Source organism: Cuculus canorus, chromosome 8 (genome assembly GCF_017976375.1).
Source record: "Cuculus canorus isolate bCucCan1 chromosome 8, bCucCan1.pri, whole genome shotgun sequence".
NCBI classification, from domain to species: domain Eukaryota; kingdom Metazoa; phylum Chordata; class Aves; order Cuculiformes; family Cuculidae; genus Cuculus; species Cuculus canorus.
Window position 1 is genome coordinate 7,338,769 of NC_071408.1, and position 22,643 is coordinate 7,361,411.

The following is a 22,643-nucleotide window of genomic DNA, read 5'->3' on the forward strand; positions in this document are numbered from 1 at the left end:
AGAGTTGGGTTTTGCTGCTTACCTAGAGAATGGAACTTATGTTAAATTGCCTTTGTTATTTTTGCCTCTTCCTCTATGTGTATGCACACCTGGTCACAACTAAAGCATGGTTAAAATTACCACATCCTACCTTCCATTAGCTCTATCCAGCTTCTGCAACTAGTGATATCCCAGGGGCGAGAGAGGTCAAAGTAAAAGTGAGTGGCAAAATATACCCAAAAATAATTCTACCTTTGGGAAAGTAGCAAGACATTTTGATGGATCTAGTAAATAAAAGCATGCACAAACCACGACTGCAATACTCAGTTTCTTTTTTTCACTATAAAATTCCCCAAACTCCAGCAGGTGGCAGTGAGCAACAGTCTGAAAGCCCAGTGCTATAAATGTGAAGCATTTCCATGGCTGAAACTAAAATGATACTGGATTAGTTTAGGAACTAAATGACACAGTTGTTGCAGGTACATGAAAGCATCTAAACAAATGAAATGCATTTTTCACAGACTGGTAGCTTCAAACTCAGCCTTAGGAGGTGACATCATCTTGATCCTTATATTGTGTCTTTGTAGCTTCTCACTGGACAGGCGCTATGGCTTTATACCTTGATGCAGTGCTGTGCAGACAAGGGTTGTTAGCTTTGCAGTATAGAAAACAATTCACTCTGTTAGATTAATAGGAAAGCAAAATGTGTTTTTGAATAGCTCATTTTACATCTAAGTCTTTTTTCATGGAAGGCGTAATGAATAGAAGTGGGATAGGTAATTTAATTCATTACAGCTGTCAGTGAGCACTGCTGCACTTGATTTGTTTTGTTGCCTCTTGCAGGTTGCTGCCAAGGTGCTAGTCATTACACTTCATGTTGTGAACTACTCAGGTGCTGAAAACATATAAAGGAAAAGGTTACTGGACAGAATGGGAACAGAGCTTCCTTTTCTGTAGATGCGAGGAAAGCACTAGAAGAAAAAGCATAGTTATATGCCCTGGTACACTGAAGTAAACACTGAGCCTTTGCTTAATTATATGACACTGATGGTTAAATCAAGACCTGAATGCTTTCCCCAGCACAGTTTACCTTGCTCTGAAGGGAGGAAGTAAATACTTTCTGAAATAAGCAAAACAGAGCTTGAAACCCCAAGCTTAGTGAGTCTGGGATTCATTTACCTACTAACTCAAATACAGAAGACAATTTTCTGTTTCTGCCTTTCTCTACCTAAGGCATCTGGTCTTTCATTGATGTGAAGGGGACTTCTCTGTTTGAGATGTCCTTCAATGTCGCTAATTTTTAAGTATCCACACAAACTCCTTGTCTTAAATTGAAAGAGACTGCGAGGTGAGATGAACTGTCTTGCAGATGCAGAGCTGAGAAAGGTCCCTCTTGCCTGACTGCAGCTGGACTAATCTGTCCTTCAGAAAAGGGAGGTGGGATTTCTGTTCCTTATGTCTTGAGCTTTCCTTTGAGTCTCATCAGTGTGTCTGTCAGTGTGAATGTGCTCGTTAACTCATGCCATAAAATGAGCCTACACCTGCCCTTGGCTAGAGTTCAAGTGTGTTTGAACCACAGTTGTTCTGTAGGAAGCGTGGGTATCTGCAGGAGTTAAAGGTGAGGTCTAAAAGATAAAGAAACGTGCTTCCTTTTCCCTCATCAAATTTAGTGGGGAGATGGTGGATAAGATGTGGATAAGAGACACTTAGCATCTGCAGTATGTCACATGGTGAAGGAAAGGCTGCTGCATAGTGATGCCTTTGGCAGAAAAATGGTGCCCAGGAAATAATATGTACAGAAGATGTCAACCATACCATCTGGAAGCTGTGGTATAGTGTGACTGAATTACATGAGAGTAGTCTAAAGCTTCCTAATGGGTCTAATAGTATTTACTTTGCTTCTAAAAATACCTTATTCGTCTGGGGTTCTTTGTTTTATTTTGTTTTAACCAAATATGTCACTGGAAGAATACGTATTTCAGACTGTGTGATTTGTTGTAGTTTCTGATCTCTTGTGCTCGGTGGAAAATGAGAACTGCTCTGCATGTTCTCTGCATCTTTTGAAAATGAGAACTAAATGGGATGTTAGAAAAGGTTTTTATAGTTACAGGTGTAGTCCTTCATCTAGAGAAAGAAAAATTGAGAAATGATTTGAGGTGATTTTTGTGAATTAAATAGAAGCAGAAAAAACTGGCTGGAAAAAAAAGGGAATTGAAGTAATAAGACCCTTCACTTCAGCATGCTTGAGGGAGTTTTGAGTTTCATTTTATTCATTAATGTATGCAAAAATGACAGAAAGGTCAAAGGGTAAATTACTCTTGAAATGAAACATTTCTGGCTTTATTTGAACAAAACGTTTCAGATTGAGCCAGTTCTATTGTGCTTAAATTTTTTGGTTTTAATACTTAAACAAAAAAGTATTGGGAAGTCCTATTTCAGTTCAATTAAAGACAATGGGCTTTGGGTCTGTTACTTAGATTTTGTTTGCTCCCTTTCTTGATAACAGCTAAGAAATAACTAACAAAACAATATAACTTAGCAGTGCATTTGTTTTACTCAGGTTTATTTATAACTGAGAGATATATTACTGTGCAGATTATTAAACTATGTAGATAGTATCTTTATTGGCACACTAAGGAGATGGCTATGAATGTTAGAGAAGGGCAATCATGCTGCTTCCAAATATAAATCAAGAAGTTGGTCATAAGCGTGTAACCAGGGTTGCGCAGTTATCTAAGAATTTAATATACTAGCAGTACCAGAAGTTCTTTGTCTGTCTGTAGATATACACACCTTTCCTGCCATGAGTGATTGCCAGTGCCTTGGAGAAAAATAACCCCCTCCCTTTTCTATTCCTCTTTAGAAGTCTAATGATATACAGGGATCAAGGGGAACCCTCCCTTTCTCTGCAGCTAACCAGCAGAATCCCTGCATCTGGGGTGCATAACTAGAAATAAAGTGCAAGGAAATAGTCATTAAAGTTCTGTACAGTTCTCCTTTCCTAGTCTCATCTGGATATCCTGGCACTCTGGATATCCAAGGCATTATGTCACTAATAAATCCTCAGTTAGTGCTCGAGTTACGGAAGACTCACGGTTTTAAGTAGTCACCGGAAGAGGAACCTGGGTCTCTTCCCCATTCCAGATCACTACCTTAACAGCTAGATAGTAAAATCTCCGATCTTACCTGCCTTTCTCCCAGCACTCCCCCAGACAAAATAATAAAAACTTAATACATTAATTTGAAGACATTCAAAGATGAAGGGATTGGAACTAGATGATATTTAAAGTCTCTTCCAACCCAAATGTCTCTATCACTATGGCTGCTCTCAGTTGCTCAAATTGGTCTTGTGAGATGTAGGAAGATGAGGGTGGCTATACTGGGTCAAACCAAGGCTTCCTTAAATCTGCTGCTGTGATCCTGTTAGTGGCCACACCTGATACTAAAGGAGGAGATGAGAATAGGACAGGCATATATGGTGCTTCCCAAATGCTCTCCTAAGAATCAAGCACTTCCATGATTTACATTCTTCTAGAAGGGAAAAGGAAACTGAGTCTGCCTCAGGGTAAGCCTCTCTTCTTTTAGCTGTGCATGGTATTTATATTGTGCTTGACTTTGGCTGATGATAGTGCCCAGAGATGGCAAATGGAAGGCATCAGTTGGATGAGGCTCATGCTATTTCCCTCCTTGAGGCTTCCTGTGGTCTAACCCTTGTTTAGCTAGAAAGCTTAAATGATAAGTGCCTAAGTTCTCAGATGCACTTACTGAATTATCCAGTTTTGAGGACCACATCATTACTTTGCAGAGTATTCAAAGGCACGCAAAATGAGTTTTTTGGCACTGTGAGTTGATATGATCTGGTTTCACATTATGGAATGAGAAAACGACAGCACCTTAGCTCATTTAACTCCAGATGCTGTTTTTTCCTGTTGCCAGAGAAGCGGCTGCCTCGGCGACCTCTCCTGCCATCAATAATGCGTCCTCCTGAGTGATGGATTGAAAGGTGCACTCTGCATCTTCACATGTCAAAACAACTGAACTGCCTTTTAAATACAGCAGCCAGTCTGAACGTAAAGGAAAAACAGAATTATAAGAGATGATTTATGCTGCTAAGGTAATCACAGTAAAGCAGAGCCGAATATTCTCTTCATAAACTGGAATACTGTAAAATGGACAATGAAGAAACCTACTTAGACAGCCAAGCTCCTCTCTGTTATGCATGTGTGATTCTGGCAAAGCATCAGTGAAGTGAATGCATCGATGTGTGTGCGCTAATCCAGTACAATCTGCATTTGAAAATATAAGGGATTCACATCTTTGGATACTGTTGGGGAGATGACAGGCTTTGTCAATGAGTAGTTGTGGACTGAAAAACCCCAAAACCCGAATGCCAGCGTTTTATTGCTGTCCTCTATAACAAATAGCCTCTTTATTCAGTTGTACACAAGAATTGTTACCACTACAGTGTGGAATTTTTTCCCTGGATTTTACTGGCAGTCCCACACAACTCTTGCCTTTTGGGATCTGGTGAGATCACACAGATGGTATTTTGGGCTTTTGAGAAAGTGGAAGAATACAGGTTTTTGAACCTAGCTGATGAATGAGGTGGCAAGTGAGGAGACTGCAAGGTGATGAGTGCTGTGAGAAAGACTAAATCCAGGGAAAATTGTTGAACTGGGTGGAAAGTAGATTTTTTTTTTTTACATTTTACATTCTAAAAGAAAACAGAATCCACACATTTTTAAAAAATTCTAATTAAAATGCATTGAAAACATTTTGCAGATGATCCAAAGCTTGCGTTTTCAGAAAAATCAAACCCAATTATTTCCTTTGCAAGGTTAAGAAAATGGGGTTTTTTATGCAGTAGCTATATAGGTATACAGGTAGTTTCTAAATGGGTGCCCAACACTGAAAAATAAATCTTCATTTTCATCCAGAATGAAAATAATAAAAAATTTGGTTTTTTTAAAAGATGCTTTGATTTTTGACTAAAATTTGTCTTGTTTCTTTCACTCTTTATTTCAGCTACATGTTTATGAGCCACAGTAGTCAGTAAATGGAAATCTGAACATCATCTGCCTATAGGGCAGAAGTTTGTAGTCGGATCCACTTTATTTAACTGACTTGATTGAAACTTAACGCAGTGGACAGCCGAGTTACTTCAAGTCACTTGTCTTTCAAGTCTTCCTAGCATATTAGTTTTGCACTGAGAAACTCCAGAAGCCTCTTATGTTTTCCAAGATTTTTCACTCTGATCACAGGCTTGGTCTTAGGAAAGAGATTGTTTTGGTCTGGATGGAGCTGGTTACTGTTAGCTTACCTGTTTTGAAGCTGTGTACCTGGGACATTTTCGTTTGTATCATTGCTTATTACCCCTACTGATGTCTCTGGTAACCCCTGCTGTGTCATTCACTTTAACTCCGTGCATCCATGTGCTAGCAATACAAAACCGAGCAGGTAGAATCCAGCACAATATTTAAGTTTATTATATAGAGTAAAGGTGTTTGAAAAGAAAAAGGTGAGGAAAAATTAGCACTGAATTCCAGCAGCACAGATCAGCAAACTCCTGTTCATCAAACCCCTAAGTTTTCAACTTGTTACAGTATATTTATGAGAAGAAATCTTATTTTATTGGCTTTATAAATTAGTATTTTAAAGTCAAAGGGGATTTAAGTAGTATCGAACGAGGTGTTTTCTTCGCCATAGTAACAGAAACTACACTTTTTGGTGGATTTAATCTTAAGACTGTTTGCAAGGAAGGGTAAATTTTATGACTGAGTTTAGACATATTGCTCAAGGAAGAAGCCAAAAAGCTGCTGGAAGTGCTGCAGACTGTCTTGCTCTACTCCTGTGAGCAGGTGCCATGTCCAGATGAGGGAGACACAGATGCTTTAATTTTTGAAGGTTTTTAGACTGCTTATCTTAATTATAAGAGCTACAAGCACCAGAATATGTTTGGAGAGGCTTCTGTTTTTTCTGGTGTTTGAGAAATAGCGCAAGAGGACAGGAATGACCCTGGAGCCTTTAGCAGGAGTACTAATTTAAGAAGTCTTTAGATTCCAGTCCAGTAACAAATTATGCATCAAGTAACGATATAAAAATTTGTGGATATGGGCTCCTACAGCTCATACAACTGGACAGCTTGACTTGCTCTGTGAGCAGGTCTGTCCCTTAGATGCAAACTGACTTAGGTCAATGAAGAGAGAAGCCAGAGCTCCACTACCACTATGAGTCTTTATTCCTCTTCCTTTCCTCGGAAACACCTGAAGCAAAGGTTCGTTCAAGAATGAATGACATAAGGCTACATATTTATGTGACCAAAATAAAAAAATATTATTTTCTGTTAAATTGAGAGCACAGAAACATAATAAACCATATATAAACCCATGCTATGGTTTTGCTGAGCTGGAAATTGGACCTTTCTTGTTTAACCTTATGAACGCAATGTAGGAATGTTTTTTTCAAACATTTTTTCATATGTTTGATTTTCAAACAAATCTTTGTACCATTCTATCTTTTAGTGGTATTTCAAAACTTATCCTTTGAGTTGTTTGTTTCTATATAGTTCTTGGTTTAAAATTAAAAAAGTGAAATACTTGGTCACAAATAACAGAAACTGCTCTTTAGAGAAAGCTTCACTTGATTCTTAAAAAGAATAAATTGCTTGCAAATGCATGTGTTCTTATAATTAATATTATGATGTGTGAAGAGTTTAGCCATGTGCAGCAGGATGGATGCCAGTCAGGCTTGGTGACACTTTAATGAGCTCATTTATTGCTCCACTACTTCTATCAATGACTGTCAACCAGGAGATGATATCAGGGTGTTTATAGCAACAAGGTGAGTCAGGATTTTTCAGCCTTGTCCCTTTTGAGGAATGGCTGACAATCAGTCCCGTTCAATATCAGATTGATGGCTGCTCTGCAACTGTTTCCTGTCACTTTTGAACTGATGTGGCCCCGTTATGGCTAGAGGCTTGAGTGGGCACAGTAATTGACACTACTAACTCTCTGGAGGGGTGGGTTTAGGTATTTGCAGATAAACTGTTGACTGGTTTTAGGAGTTATTTTATATCTTGTGTTTGTATTGCTTAGCTGCTTTTTGCTGGAGACTTTTTTTCTGTAGTTAATTATAGGATTATAATTGCCAATTAGGTGATAAGCAACAAAAGAGCTGGCATTCCTGAACCCCAAGGCATGCATTCAGTGTATTGCGCAGCACAAGGAGCTTAGGAAGTGACACAGGATGCTTATTACTACTTTTCATATGACCTATTTTTTCATTATATATTACAAATTAAAAAAAGACAAGACGTGAGATGGAGGTGAGATAGACAGTGCAATTAAAAATGGCAAGAGAAAAAGGAGGAGGAAAAGAATGATGTTTTTTTTTACTGAAATTCTCCTTCCTTCCCCTGCTGAGTCATTCCTTTCTTATGGCTTGCTTTCAGTGTCGTCAGCTTGGGCTCAATTCTGTTCAAAATACCCTTTTAAAGCAGAGATACTATATCATTCTTAGGTTAGCTTATAGTGGTGAGAAGTGAAAGCATTAGAAGCATTGTCTTTAAATCATTCTTGGTGTTCTTTGAACCTCTGTTGCAATAGCTCAGCTGAGATGCTCCAGAAGAAATCAAAATTGAAGAAGTCATCTAATGTAAAAAATAAAGTGTAACTTAGCTGAAGTGTTAATTCTGTATTTGTTTCTTGTCAGAGGCAGCAAAGCACTTTAATTGGAGTACTGCCTTGGGGGAACATGGCATTTCTCAGTTTTTTTGTAGTATGAGGTGCAAAAATAGCTCTTCTGTCCTTTAAATGTTTCAGACTCGAAAATGTGTGTTAATCTGCACATTGTTCATAAAGACATGTTTTAGCCTGACAGAAAATTGAGGGAAAATTCAGTTTTGAGGAGCTCAATATAGATGACTTTCATTTTATGTGTGTTTATAATGACAAGGAGTGGGGTAAGGAGAAGCTACTTTGTCATCTGGAGAAGTAGAAGGGTTCTTGTCTGCATGCCTACTTTTCTTTCCTGCAATTTTTGCTATGGTAGAATGCTTCAGTTATTTGTACTTCATTACTGAGAAAAATCAGTCCTAACAGAGTTAAGTTCTAGTAAAAATGTGACCATGGTAATGTGACGATAAATTCACATCCCAATTTAACAGCTAGTCTTCAAAGGGAGGATACCAGAGTAAAATACTGTTGCCATTATATGCAGAGTGAAGAAATGTACTTGAAGCCAAGAATTTATTGTTAATTGAAGCATAGTCTTAACCATCTAATCAAAGAATTATTAGTTCAGTTAAAAACTCTAATGCTTGATATCCAAACTACCTAGTTTTTACAGCTCACTTGCAATGATAACATAAATAGATATATACAGGCGTTTTGTTATCTCTCCCCATTTTTGACATTAGCTGTTATTCCCATGCTGCTTTGGCTCTTAAGCTTCATGAGCTAATTTTCCTTGAACGGAAGGGAAGGGAGTTGTAGAATAAGTTGTCAGCACCCTAAGCCTATTGCTAAGGGAAACGTGGTGGTTTATCTCCGTAGTCTTTCATCCTCCTCAAGTCATTCTTGTATGATGGCAAACAGTCTGCTCACCTGCTTTTCTTCTGTTGCTTCATAATGTGACATTATCTCCAAGATCTGTTATTTATGTTCTGTTTTACAAAGACTGGATATTTATTCTTCATTGCTCCTAAAGCAGGACTAACCCAGCTCCCAAAATTGCATGCATATAGTGACTGTAAATCTCTTGTGATTTGCTCCGGTAGCTTGGTGATCTCTGCTATTATCCAGTGCTTGCTATTTCAAGGCCTCTGCTGTAATTTTCTGTGTGTATTTTTGGGGGCTGCTGTTACATCTGTTTTTCTTAGATGTCACTGAGGCTGTGGTTTACTGATGTTTTGTGAGCACAAGCTAGTTCTGTGTTTCAGTTCTCAGGTCACTAAGAGTTCACTCTAAAAATAAGTGATCTGCTAGAAGACACAAGCATACAGACGAACACGGGCACAACGCTGTGGTAACTGCTTGCTACCAATATCTTCCAGTTACAGAAATATCATTGATGTTATAGAAACTGCAACAATAAGTGATGATGTAAATTTAACGATAGTGACCAGGCAATAAGAATTACTATTTTAATATATTGGTATGATTGTATGCTTAAAGTAAAATATAAAAGAAGGAAATTAATATCTGAGGATGTGGATCTGTGGAGTGTTGAAGGTGATGAATTCTTTATCTGCTGCAGCTCTTTCAATGACGGAATGCATCTCTCTCATCAGAGACGATACTTTTCCTTGGAGTTTTCAGCATCTCCTTGGAGTTTTTGTAATATATTACAAAAAAAAAATTCCTTCACTTTCCAATAAACAGCATTTGCTAGACGAATATTTGACCATGGTATCCCAAATCTTGTCTAGCTTTTCTGCACCTGGACTCAGTTGAATTCCTGTTAAAGATGGTGCAAAGACATCCACAAGCTTCAGAGAATGATTGAGCAAGCATTTCACTAAATCAAGAAGATGGATTTCAAAGGTCATAAACATATACCTTTGTTAACTGGGCCACAAAGCTTTATAAGCTCTTCAGTCTCTGCTAAACAACGATTTTTCACAGACATGCAGATAAATGCTTTCTGCATTAGAAAAGTTAAATCTGAGTGTAGAAAGCTTAGCACAATTTTTGTACCGTGGAACAATTAAGTGGAATAATTCTGGTTAGACTAAGAATTCCTTATCACCAGATTCTGAGACCTGGATTTTAAATCAATATGCTGCTGGAACTGAGAAAGGCAGGCTCGTGCATTTTAAATGTCTGGAGGAACCAGATTTGAAAGACAATACTGAATCAACTTACAGAAACATTAACATAAACACAATTCTGCAGTGAGAATGAAAGAGAAATCAAGTTCTACAACATCTTTATAAAAAAAACAAACAAACCTGTTTTTCTGTTCTGCCTACTTTCCTCATTTCTGACAGTTTTTGTTGTTGGTGTGTGGTGTTCCCCTCCCTCCCTGATCAATCCTGTATTAGCTATTCATAAAGTCCAGATGCTTCCTGAGCAGATGCTGTGCAGTCTGGCCTTTAGATTCTAAAGATTTGTCTTCAAGACAGGAAATTTAGGGCCAAGATCTTATCCGGTGTCTTCATGTTTACAGGAGCCCCGAGTGAATTTGAAAGAACTAAGTAATGTTATCTATGAGATCAGGAAGTGTGTTGTTCATCCCCTCGTACAGCTGGATATTGCTACAGGGAGGGCTGATGGCTGGAGAACCAGATCCCTTTCTTGTAAGATTGGAGCTGTAGTTCTGTGTAATAAATAAAAGATTGTAGGTGCAGTAATCATCATGAGATAAGGTGAAAATTACTTAAATTTCATTTAAAGCACACCACTGGGGGAAAAAATTATAAAGGTTACAGGCAACTGCAAGTTTATATACTCTCTATTCTAACGATTCCATCTTGTTTTAGTTACTTTGCATGAAGCAAATCTGTATGCCTAAAGATGTTTGGTATTGCAGTCAGTGTGAAAGTACTTTTATTTGTTTTTATCAGGAGAGCTTATTGACTTTGTTTACAAGTACGTGCTTTACTTATGAGTCTTGCTTTTAAAGTCCAAGATTACCTGAGCAAGAGCACCTGTGGTAGTGTCAGATGAGCTCCTGCGTACTCATGTGTATCAGTTCTGTGAAGCAATGATTTCCATTGCAACTTCGGTGCATACCGTTAATATTATGAGCAATAAACAGTAAGGAAGGCCATGTTGTACTGGATTTTCTGCTGTAGAATAACACACTGCTGTGATTACCTGCTCTGTCTTGCCTGATGCAGGCCACAGTGTTAAAAACCAGGGAGAAATAGAACCCTAGGTCTGCCAGTCCTGGTGCCGGCGTTGCTCAGTTGATGCACTAGGTCACTTACAGTGGGTTCATGTCCCTTACTAAGCTCCTTATGCTTTGTATCTGATGATAGATTGCTGCTTTCTTGAGCCAATGGCTCTGTGCCATCTTTGGGCATACGAAGAGTATGTTATATTCTTAGTACTGAAGGGATGAAATAAATAGATACTTGGTTGGTTTGTAATTTTGAGCTTTTCTGTTTCAAGTCTCACTTTGCCTCTAATTTGATTCTGTGCTTCTTTTTATTCTAGCAATAAACTAATGACATAAAAGAATATTGAGTTAGCATCTGTTGTTGATGGGCAAACTGCCTAGGGAAAGGAAAAGACTGGTGGCAGAATTCTTACAATTATTTGTTAAAATATTCAAACCTTTGGTGACTAGTGCTAGTAAGAAATACTCTGTGTGTTATGGAAAAAACAATTTAAAGTTGTACCTCCTTCCAAATGAAAAGTGGCAAACCCCTGAAAACCATAAAACAAAATCCCCAGGAAACTCTGTTTGGTGTATTTTTTCAATATTTTCTATCATCTGATAAAAGAGTGCCTATCTGCTTTCACAGAGGACCTATACGGATAGGAAGTCAGATGCTTATTGCAAATCAGCATAGCACCGCTGATATTAAATGAGAATGTTCACTTTACTCCCTCTTCATGCGGTGTGCTAGGTAATTGCCTTGGTATAAGCTGCAGAGAGCAAGATGCATAAGTATGGGATTCAGCACATGTGTCGATACCAAGAAATTAACCGCTGATGTCCATTTTGGTTGTGAGCATCATACCAGTTACTGCAGAAACTTGCACACAGCTCTGTTGATTATGGTGGTGTTCTGGCAGGTGCAGAGGACCTCATCTAAGCGGTGCTTGCTCTGGGAGTGGGGCCTACATGTACACTTTATCTCAACAAGAACTTTGCTGCAGATCTGACATGGATCACACCATGCCTTGGGATCAGAGAAACGTGTTGATTAAAGATAGCTGTAGTTTGTAAATAGTGTTCACTATTGTCCAGCAGGCAGCAATTATCAGCCAAACATCTCTTCTGAGCAAACTAGAAAAGAAGTCTTGCTTGCTGTATAACAGGTCTCGAAGGGATTCGCTACAGCAAGGAAACAGATGGCCAGAGCCTAGCAGGCTTGTAATGCTGTGAAATGAGCGGTGTGCGCCAGTGGAACAGACAACGAGGGGGAGAAGCAGTAAGAGAAGTATTAAGCATTGGCTGTATTTGAATGACAAGCAATTGGTTCCAGATCATGTTTATTTTCCAAATAACATTCTTTGTAGTTCATGAACATGACTGACTTCAATCGGGATTTTTTTGTTTTAAAGCATATGAATATGAAGGAATCAAGGTATCTAGAGCTGCCACAAGAGTAAAAAGGCATTATATCATTGGCATGATTTGTGATAAAATTTACTGTACATTTATGGAACAGTGAGAATTTTTTAACTGAAAATATCTTATTACCCAAAAAGGAAACTGTACAAAAAGGTGATATTTTGGTGAGAATTTACTTCTTTCAGTAATTTATTTTTTTATTCCTTAGTTTGGTTTTCAAATAAAATGTTAATCTTTAACATGACTTAATTTTATTCCCCGTTCATTAGAAAGGTTTCCAATTCTTGAAATAACGAAATTAAATATTTCACTTGATCCTTATAACGTGTGCTTTTCTTTGCTAATGGCATACAAAAAAATCATGTTTTGTTTCATCTTTGATTGAGAAGTATTTTACATTTCAAATTCTTAGAAGACTAGGAAAATTTTCTGCTCATTTCTGTTGAGTAAAGTCTGAAAGCCAGAATAATGCAATTATTTGAGAAATGTGTTAATTTGGCCATAAATATAGTTATATGAACAATTGTGACCTACCTTGCTTTAAAAAATTAACCCTGTGGCTGAATTACTCTAAAAGTGTTTAAAATCTAATTTGGAGATCAGTAATGCTCTGAACACTAAGTCGAGTGGCTTCAACACAGCAGTTGCTGGTAGTTAAAGATTACAGATGCCTGAAAAATCCTGTACAGAGTTTGGGAACAGAATTTTTTTTTTGTTTGAAAATGGAAAAGTGCTGTATTTGTAGATCAGAATTAAATTGACAGCTAAATTAGTGAACTGCAAAGCAGGCATCTTACTCTCTGCTGTTATTACTGAATGTATCTACTCATTCTGACTGAACTTAAACATCTTCTCACGCCTGTTGCCATCAATTGCCAATCTAAAAATGGTAGTGTTCTATTTTTATGGATTTCAGACTCAAGATAAACAGACAAATGATATGCTGGATATTATGGATGAGGCTGTTATTAGTCTTGCTATGCTTTTGGAGTCCCTTATTCTGAGTAACGGAATATTGTAATTTATATCCATTAATCAATGTTACACCTATATACGTGGGGTCAGAACAATATAAAGGAGTAATGAGGCATGATGTTTACTTTGATGCATTTTGTAGGAATACTCATCTCTGGAAGAAATGAACTGAAACTTCTCTTGGGAAGTACTTATTAATGCATATCACTGAATATGCTTTTTTGTTTTTATCTCCCTTAGGAGAAAGCTTTTTTTTTTTCCTTTGGTCAATTGAGTATGGCACAAGGGTAATAACAAGTCTAATGGATGCTGTAAACCACCACTTTTTAATGCATAATGTAATTGAATCAGAATATAGTGTCTATACTGATGGAGTCCCTGGTGCTTTAGCAACTAAAATTATGATTAGAAAGATCCAGATAATGCTGACTTCTCATACATTAAGCCCCTATTATACAGTTTCCTTTCTACAGCACATTCATTTTTATTTTTGAATTATGCAGTGCCTTCTTAAACAGTTTAATATTACACTGGAATCAAATTCAAACCTTCAAGAGGGCTTTATCATTTTTGTGGAAACACATAGAAAATAAATTTGTAGTGATGCTGTATGACTAATAATTCCTCCAAACGGCTCTCATAAAATTTCCCATTTAAAATTGCATTCTTTGGCAGAAAGTGTATTGGAAAGTCAATTCTCTGTTGGCCAGCCATTACTGAACAGAAACTGGCTTGGTGTCATGTGCTGAGTTGGAGTGAGGGACTTGTGCAGACTTGAAGATAGCTGAGCTCTTTTCCTTTTATTTAAAACAAAAAATCTGAGGATTCTTTGTAAACAGAATTGGATTGGAGAAGATGCTCTTAGTACTCTATAGCTCATCTAACCATTGAGCTGCACATGGAATATGCTGTGCTTTCACACTTAAAGAAAAATCCTAAGTGGCCATTAGTTGACAAGATACTCCTTGTAGATATCAAAATTAGAAATTTCTAATTTATGTTTTGCCTGAGTTGATTGAAATACTAATTTTAACAATGGCTGAAAAGAAAGTAATTCTAGTCATTATTTCTACTGTCAAACAAAAACAGTGTTCAGATGATCTGGTTACGCATATTTGGATTATTGCGAGACTGCAGGCAGTGTAATCACTAGTACTGAGAGGGAGCTACCTACAGCCTCCTCTTCTCCAATCAGCTGGCTAAGTTTATCCTGCAGCCAAGGGATATTCTCAGCCCAGCTCCCCATGGTCCACAGCACAGGCTTGTGCTCATCCAGGTTCACTGCGAGGTGACCATCTAATTCCTTGAGGTGCTATGGGTTTCTGTTTAGGATCACTACAAGAGGTTGCACTTCAAAAGACAGTAGCCAGAACAGAAACTGTGTGGATAAACTTATCTTTGACTTGCATATAGTTGAGATAACTGCATGACAAAGGAAAGAACGTAATACCAGGGAACATCTTAGTGAAAATGGGCTAATCGTTGTCTCAGTTCAAAGCCTTCAAATAGCAATTACATAGTTAAAATTCTATTCTTTCATAATAGTAGATATGCCTCTTCACTCTTGACGTAGTCAGTGGAGCTGTAGCCTGATGAAAATGAAATATAGGCCCATGTCAACTACCTTTCAAATTGGCAAACTGGCTTTTTTTCTGGCACTGTAGCTTGAGAGAAGTTGAAGAGTTGGGATTTACATGGCAAGGAGTGCTGTACATTGAAGGGGATTAGATTACAGAGCCAGTGTACAGTGTTTAGTCTTTGAGAGACAGGCAAAACTGGGAGAAATTTATGCACCAGAGTACATAAATTTACAGTGAATTCCAGTATGAACTATATACTACCCTGAGAAGGTGGAGTTAAACTAGTACCACTTGGTGTTACATATTCCTTGAAAATGGGGCATAATAGGAAGAGGTTGAAACTTTGCCCTTTAAATCTTAGACCTTTGAGGTTTTGATCTAGCACTTATTCAAGAAATTACTTTTTATTAGTAGATAGAACCAAGTGTCAATGAACCAGGTATCTATGTTCAAGTGAAAACCTCAAGAAATTGTGTGAACATGTGAGAATATAAAAGAAAGTGGTTATGGAAAATGCTATGAAGGGTAGCCTATGGCCAAATATGTCTTCGTGTTCATGTCTTCATGTTCTAGCATTATCGGTTTCCTTCATATCTGATAAGCATGTCCTATTAATGAAATCTGCCTGTTTGTACGCAAAGAGCAGTTTAATCAGGACTGTGGACCAAATAATATTTATTTGAAGATTAAAACACCCTAAGGATTCTGTCTTGATAATAAAAGCAGAAAGTTTAGATGAGCCCCAGGATTTGACAAAATTGAGGCTGACAGACAGTGTCCTTCATCTGACTAAACCATCTTGAGAACTTGGAGGTCATACTTAATTTTCAGAGGCTTGAATGCAGAATTTTTCCTTTTCTAAATGATGCAAAGACATATCATGATTCTATGTGGAATGGCTTTATAATTACTTTAGCTGAGCTTAGCAGGCAGCTCTCAATTTTGAGAGTTAAATGAAAAAGTATTAGGTATGCTCTGGAAATCTTTGTGCTGTTCTACTTTATTTATAAAGATTCAGGAGTTTACTCTAATCCTATAATTGTAATTGTGCTAGATGTCACAGAAATGACCCAGAAATACAGTATGAAAAATAAAACGCAGTACTCCTTTGCTGCAATAGAGCAATGTCTTGTGAATGAGGGTCTTCATTTTAACTGATCTGACTGATGCAGGCTGCAGAAGACCCATGCCAAAACCAATCAGCCAAATAGCGTGGCAAATGTTCTGATAAATCGCTCTTGCCAGCAATAGTTTTGTAAGTTTAAATGAGTATTAACTGAATGACAGTCCTAATTCTTCAAGTACTAGCTGGAAATAAAGGTTTTTAACTACATTGCACATTCAGTACATAAAACCCGAGGATTTCAGCAATGAGGTGTGTTTATACAAATAGATTAAAATCACTGCTTAGTACATTTGGGACTCTAAATTCATCTCCATGGATTTCAACACGAGCATCATGTAGCACAGATGTTGTCATCTCTGTTTTTATTTGTACAGGATTGTATACATTATCTTGGGAGTATTTTATTGTTCACAGTATTTATCCCAAAAGATTCCTATTGTAAAATCTTGTTTGTTCTTTTTTCTCAGCAGCTTTTGTTCCCTTGCAGTAAAATTTCCTTGAAGTCGGGCACAATGAGAGTAAGTTTTATCTACAAGGAAACGCACAGTGAGATTACATGTGACTTTGTTAAATGCAGGTGGAAAAATTACTTCGTATTCATGAAATACAAGGAATCTCATGTTTGTATTTCAATTCAGGTGCAGTTCTTATGAATCCAATTAGCACTCTACAGTCCAGCGTACACTTTACAGATTGATCTGTTCGAAGATACTTTGGTTTCTTTTCCCCTAATGTCTTACTTGAGATGTGATGATTGGCCTGTGGTATCTTATGCTTTCAGTTATTTGTATTGATGCTGGACTTCTAATGACCAAATGTATAAACCAGGCCACAGGATATTCGTAGAGATGGTGAAAGTGATTTGAGTAATTTTTAGTGTTAACCTGAGAAGCAAATACTACTAACGTTTTTACTAACATAAAAATAAGAATCCTGGGTTCTCTTGAGAAAACAGGGGGAAAGCATTATATAAGAACTTTATATAAGACTTCCAAGTGTGCTTGTCTTTTCAGATGTTATCCCATAGAATGAGTTTTCTGTCTCTCTTCTGGTAATGAGTTGTATGAGTTTGAATAGTGGAAGGAACAAAAAGTTGTAGCTAAAAATGCCTACAGTAAATTGTGTGGCACTGCTAATTGCTTAGACTTGTGCATGTGCACATGGATATGCACGTTGCCTTCATTGCTCATTGTTTTTAAACATTTTCAGTAACACTTAAACAGAAAACAGCCAAGGGAAGCACAGCAAGGGCATTTTATTAGTTCTGCAGTGCTCCCTGCTGTGTTGATTTTCTAGTCCCTAGAGACTGCACAGCTGTCTCTGATTTCATTCTCACCAGGGAGAGGTGTGTTTTTGTACATTCTGCCCTGACTGGAGTAATCCTGTGAAGTTAGTACATATTCTGAGTCATGAGGGGAAAAATAGGAAGAAAAAAGTGAGTTTAAAACAGGATGCCAGTGTGCATGATACACTTTGTCCCTGAAGTTTCTTGCGACACTTGTATGAACGTTGGGTTTATTTTGCTGTAAGGCTCAAGAGGCACAAAGTTATACTCTGCAGCAAGCTGAGAAGCAAAGTTTCCTTAAAAGTTCTGTTCAGCAATACTGGGGTTTCTTATTCTTCACAGCACTGTGTAGGATGCAAACTGACATTTTTAAGTTAACAAAAAGTATAAAAAAATGTTCATCTTTTTTGATCCTAGTCTTTAAAAAAATTATCAGGTTTTTAGCATATTGATTTTGAATGGTAATGTAGGTCTGTAACATTCTTATTAAAAGTGGTGAGATTTTGACTCATTTAGTGATGATAATAGCATTGCTTAGATGATAAAATAAAAATCTTAAAGGAGAAAGTCTGCACAAAGGAATAGGAAAAAAATCAGCTGTCAATAATCTCAAATCATAAACTATACCAGGAGATGGTATCTCTAAAGTGATGTAAGACTCTGTCTTCCAAGACCTGCTTTGTATTAAGCCTACGAATCATAGAATCACCAGGTTGGAAAGGACTTACTGGATTGAGTCCAACCATTCCTAACACTCCCTAAACCATGCACCTCAGCACCTTATCCACTCATCCTTTAATCACCTCCAGGGAAGGTGATTCAACCCCCTCCCTGGGCAGCCTCTGCCAGTGCCCAATGACCCGTTCTGTGAAATTTTTTTTCTGATATCCAGCCTGAACCTCCCCTGACGGAGCTTCAGGCCATTCCCTCTTGTCCTGTCCCCTGTCACTTGGGAGAAGAGCCCAGCTCCCTCCTCTCCACAACCTCCTTTCAGGTAGTTGTAAAGAGCAATAAGGTCTCCCCTCAGCCTCCTCTTCTCCAGGCTAAACAACCCCAGCTCTCTCAGCCGCTCCTCGTAAGACTTGTTCTCCAGCCCCTTCACCAGCTTCGTTGCTCTTCTCTGGACACGGTCCAGAGCCTCAACATCCTTCTTGTGGTGAGGGGTCCAGAACTGAACACAGTATTCAAATATGAATTCACGTAGTACCTTTGAAGCTGACAGGGTTACTCACATGCATCAAGTTAACATAAGAGTTTCAATATTTTGGTAGATTGTAGCAACAGATTTTAATCTCAAGCTCCAGAAGTAATTATTCTGCATGCAGAAATACTGAATCACAGGTATGGTTGATAACATGTCTCTACTCTCTTTTATTTGAATAATGAGGTTTCATTTTCATGACACATCCAGTAAACTTTAGTAGCTGAAGTCCCTAGGGATGACTAATAATAGAAATTCTTAATATTTTGGAGTCTTCACAAATACAAAACTTTGTCTCCATGTGTATATGTGCATGTATACACATAACTGTGTGTACTTTTCAGTGTGTGAAGAGAGTTAAGATCTCTCTGCATGTAATTTTTTTGTGATTATAGAAGTGAGCAGATGCAAATCTTTACACCTACAGTTCCAGTTCCAGACTAACAGAGCTCTGAGATCACTAAATCTAATTTTTCATCTTGGGTTTCTCTTGAGTTGTGTCAATTACATGATAGCATGTGAGTTTATTGATAATTCAAGTGTGGCAACAGTCAACATGAGCCTGTAGCCCTGTTTAATAAATTTAGCTTCTACACTAGGCATTTCTCTGAAAATCCTGGATTGAAGTTTACAACTGTACTGGCCAACAGCCAGATTGACACTGCATCATTGTGTGCTCAGTGCTTGTGTCTGTTCTGCCTGAGCCACAGCCAAATTTATTTTTCACCAGGATACCTTTTTTCTTTGCCATTTATTTAATCTGCATCTGGGAACCGCATCCTTTTGTTTAGGGTGATCTTTGGGTATGAAATTCAACCCCTGTTTGAGAACTGTAGAACTGTGCATTTCTAACTGTAAACCGAAGTTATTTGTTTGGCTTGACTTATTAATATTCATTTGCACTTATTTTTAAAATATATTTGTTCAGTGCCCTAGAATGTTGCACGAAGACTGCTTTATAATGTAAATTTGGTTTGATTGAAAGTTCTGTAGAAGCCAGATGTATTTGGCAGCCATCTCAAAGTCACACGTCCTGTAGTTAACCACTAATGACATAAAAGGAAAATGGCTATGCTTGTCTGTGTATATTGTTTGGAAAAATCTTCCATGGGTATGAAAACTAGATGTATTTTAATTCTATATTTCTTTTCAGTGTATTAAGAAGGGCATCACTTACTTTCTCCAACATTTTAATTAAGAAAGACAATGATGTTCTTTACAAGTTCTGTCTTGTCTGACTTAAAGAACCAGTTTTGTTTCACATAAGTATGCCAATATCAAATAGAAATGACTACAGATGTGAGAGAATTTAACACTTTTCCCTTTTTCCCTTCTGTGTTTACATTTTCTGAGTAACCTACATCTCTGAAAGTGTACTCTACCCTACAAGTCAATTAAAAAAATAGTAAAGTAGAAGTAATTGATAAGAATCTGTAAAGGAAACAAAATAGCTGATGTCATTCTGAGGCTCTGCAGTGTTATAGGCCTGACATAGAGCAGTCCTGGTGGGGCTTCTGCTAAGCATGTGTGATCAGCACATAATGTATCAGCAAGTAACACAGTGAATGAGGAAAGAAAGAAATTGCTATACTGACTGAAAAACAGTGTTTGCAGCAGTAGTGGTGCTATTGGAAAACTGTTAGGTATACAAATGTAATGCATACCCTTATTCAAACACTCTGGCAGTATGGGAAGCACTAAAAAAATATGGTATTTTACTATATGATGCAGGCTATGATCTACTGGGGGAAATGGAGTTATCTTTGGATCGTTCTGCTGCAGTTTTGCTGTGTGCAGTTAAGGCAGGCAAATGCTGAGAAGGAGCAGTATCACTCTGAGTGCCAGGTTGCTTTAACACTACTGAGCTGTAAACTTCCTCTTAGTAAATGATAGTTATTCCATCTCATGCCAATAACAAATTTAAGGCAGCAAAGGAAAATGTGATCATTATGTTCTATGGATGATTGAGACTAAGGCATAGAAATGTGAGAAACTTTTACACTTAGCTTATCCAGAGCTTTGGGATGCTGAAGTCCGAGGAGAGTTTATATGAACAGTTATCTATTGGAGACACATAGCAGCAGCATGAAACATCTGCCTCAACTTGTTGTTAATTTTAATGTTATCCAATCCATTTACTAACCAACAAAGGAGATATTTTTAAATTCTTCCTCTCAAAAGGTAAGGCCTAAAGCAAGAAAACTAGTAAGTAATAAAACATTGAGTTATTTGGTCCCTAGAGGATTAATTGTCAAAATTCAATTAGGTTGAAGAATGCTTGAGAATCTGAGAAGAGACCAGAATTAAACTGTAAGAAACATTTTCTTTGGAAATGGAAAAGGTAGGAGAGACAAGCATCAAAAGAAGCTTTAAGGTGCAAAGCAAAATACTAGCAATAGAAAAAGGGAGGTCACCAGGTGTGCGTGTTCTGCCTCAAGAAGAGGTGTGATAATAGATTTTATAGTCAAAGCATGAAGCTTCCAGTGTAATTTTTGATAGATCAGCTGATAGATTCCTGCAGCATGCATCTTCTTAGCTTTTCTCCTGTGATCGAGCGTGGGCCTGTGTTGCTTCTTGCTCCCTGTCCCCCTTACGCTGCTTTGGCTTTCCCTTCTCAATATGGGAAGGTTTTTTAATTTGATTTTCCTATAACCTAATTTTTTTCCAAGCATAGCTCTTTTGAGTTTTTTTCTGCTTTGTAGCAATGTCTGGATAAGGCTTCTGAGCATTGTAATATTTTTTTTTTTTAGGAACAGTGATTTGTGCATGAGTTTCTTGTGCTTTTACAGCAGTAGCTACCTGCAAATACTGCAGAACAAAATTAGGTGTCAGATCTTTGTCAACTTATTTGTCGCATGGAAGATTCCCATCTAAGAAAGGTGGATAGCTCAATACACTTAAAATCAAACTGAATTCTTTGGCAGCAGTAAATGCTGCATGTGGCATTCAGAGAATGGAATTTGGGAGCAAAGTTTCTTGCAGTCCTTTGCTTATACTTTAGCTTCTACTGAAAACTGTGTGTGTTTGTGAAATTGGTAAAAATACATTTTTAAGGAACTGCTCAAGTGTGAGCTGTTTTAAAAAAAAATTGGGAAGCAAAGAATGTCTAGGTTCGAGTTTGTAGTATGAACACATTGTAGTGATGGGCATGCTCCCTCTGCTTGGATTATCTCTCTTGGGATGGGGCAGAGTCATATTGAGGTCCTCTTCCCCTTTTTGTAGGTATGCACAAATTATTATACTATAGATAACGACTTGAAAGAGACGAGAACCTCCCCAACGTTCAAGAAGAGAGACGAGTGAAACTACTTCTCGAACGTCTTAAAAAAAAAAAAAAATTCAGAGCAAAATAATCTTCCCAACTGCTTTATAAGGATGCTGCAATGAGCCTGTAATCATTGAGACTGCTGTATCCAGTTGATGCTTAACACTCATCCAGTCCTACTGTCCTACTCACCTGCCTATGTAATGCTGTTGCAGTCTGTTCACCTAGCAGAAAATATGGGCCAGCTAGAGCTTCCTCTTTCATTTCATTTTTGCAGTGCCTTGCAAATGCAAATGCACTGTATGCGCATTTTTTGAATGCTGCTGGTAAAGCGTATAGTTTATTGTACCTAAGGAATAGGTGCAATAAGGAAAAAATTATGTAACTAAGGAAAAAATTATGTAACTAAGATGCATGAGAAAAAGATCACACTTCAATGCAGCAATAAGAAATGTTCTCTTACAGCAGAACAGATGACCTAAAAGTAGGCAGTGCATCAGTGCATTTTTTTTTCTACTAGGACCAAACTGAGTGTAAATTAGTCTTATTATTGTTTTCATTTTTTTCTGCACTGGCAAAAAAGCCAAGAAAGACTTTCCTAGTGATGATATAGCTAGGTGCAGTGATGGAATGCAGCTAGATGCAGCTAGTGGAATGGTAACTGTACCTTTAGCAAGCCAGGCAGTCACTTATAATGAGGTTCCTGAAAGTAGAAGGGTCAATAAAAAAAACCCAAAAAACATTATTTGAGAAACCTTGTATAGGAGGAAAAAGTTTCAGCAAGGAGTCTGCACAGTAAAGTGAAGGAAATGGTCATTGTGTATTCTTGAAATGCCATCCCTTTGTCCGGGTGGCTGGCCTGTTCTTTTTCTTGAATGTTTCTTTCAAGAATGAATGAGTCTCATGCTATATGCTGCCTTGTTCATACTGCAGTGAACCCTGAAGAACTGGTTGAAAAGTTATACTTGTTACTTAGAGTAACGCGT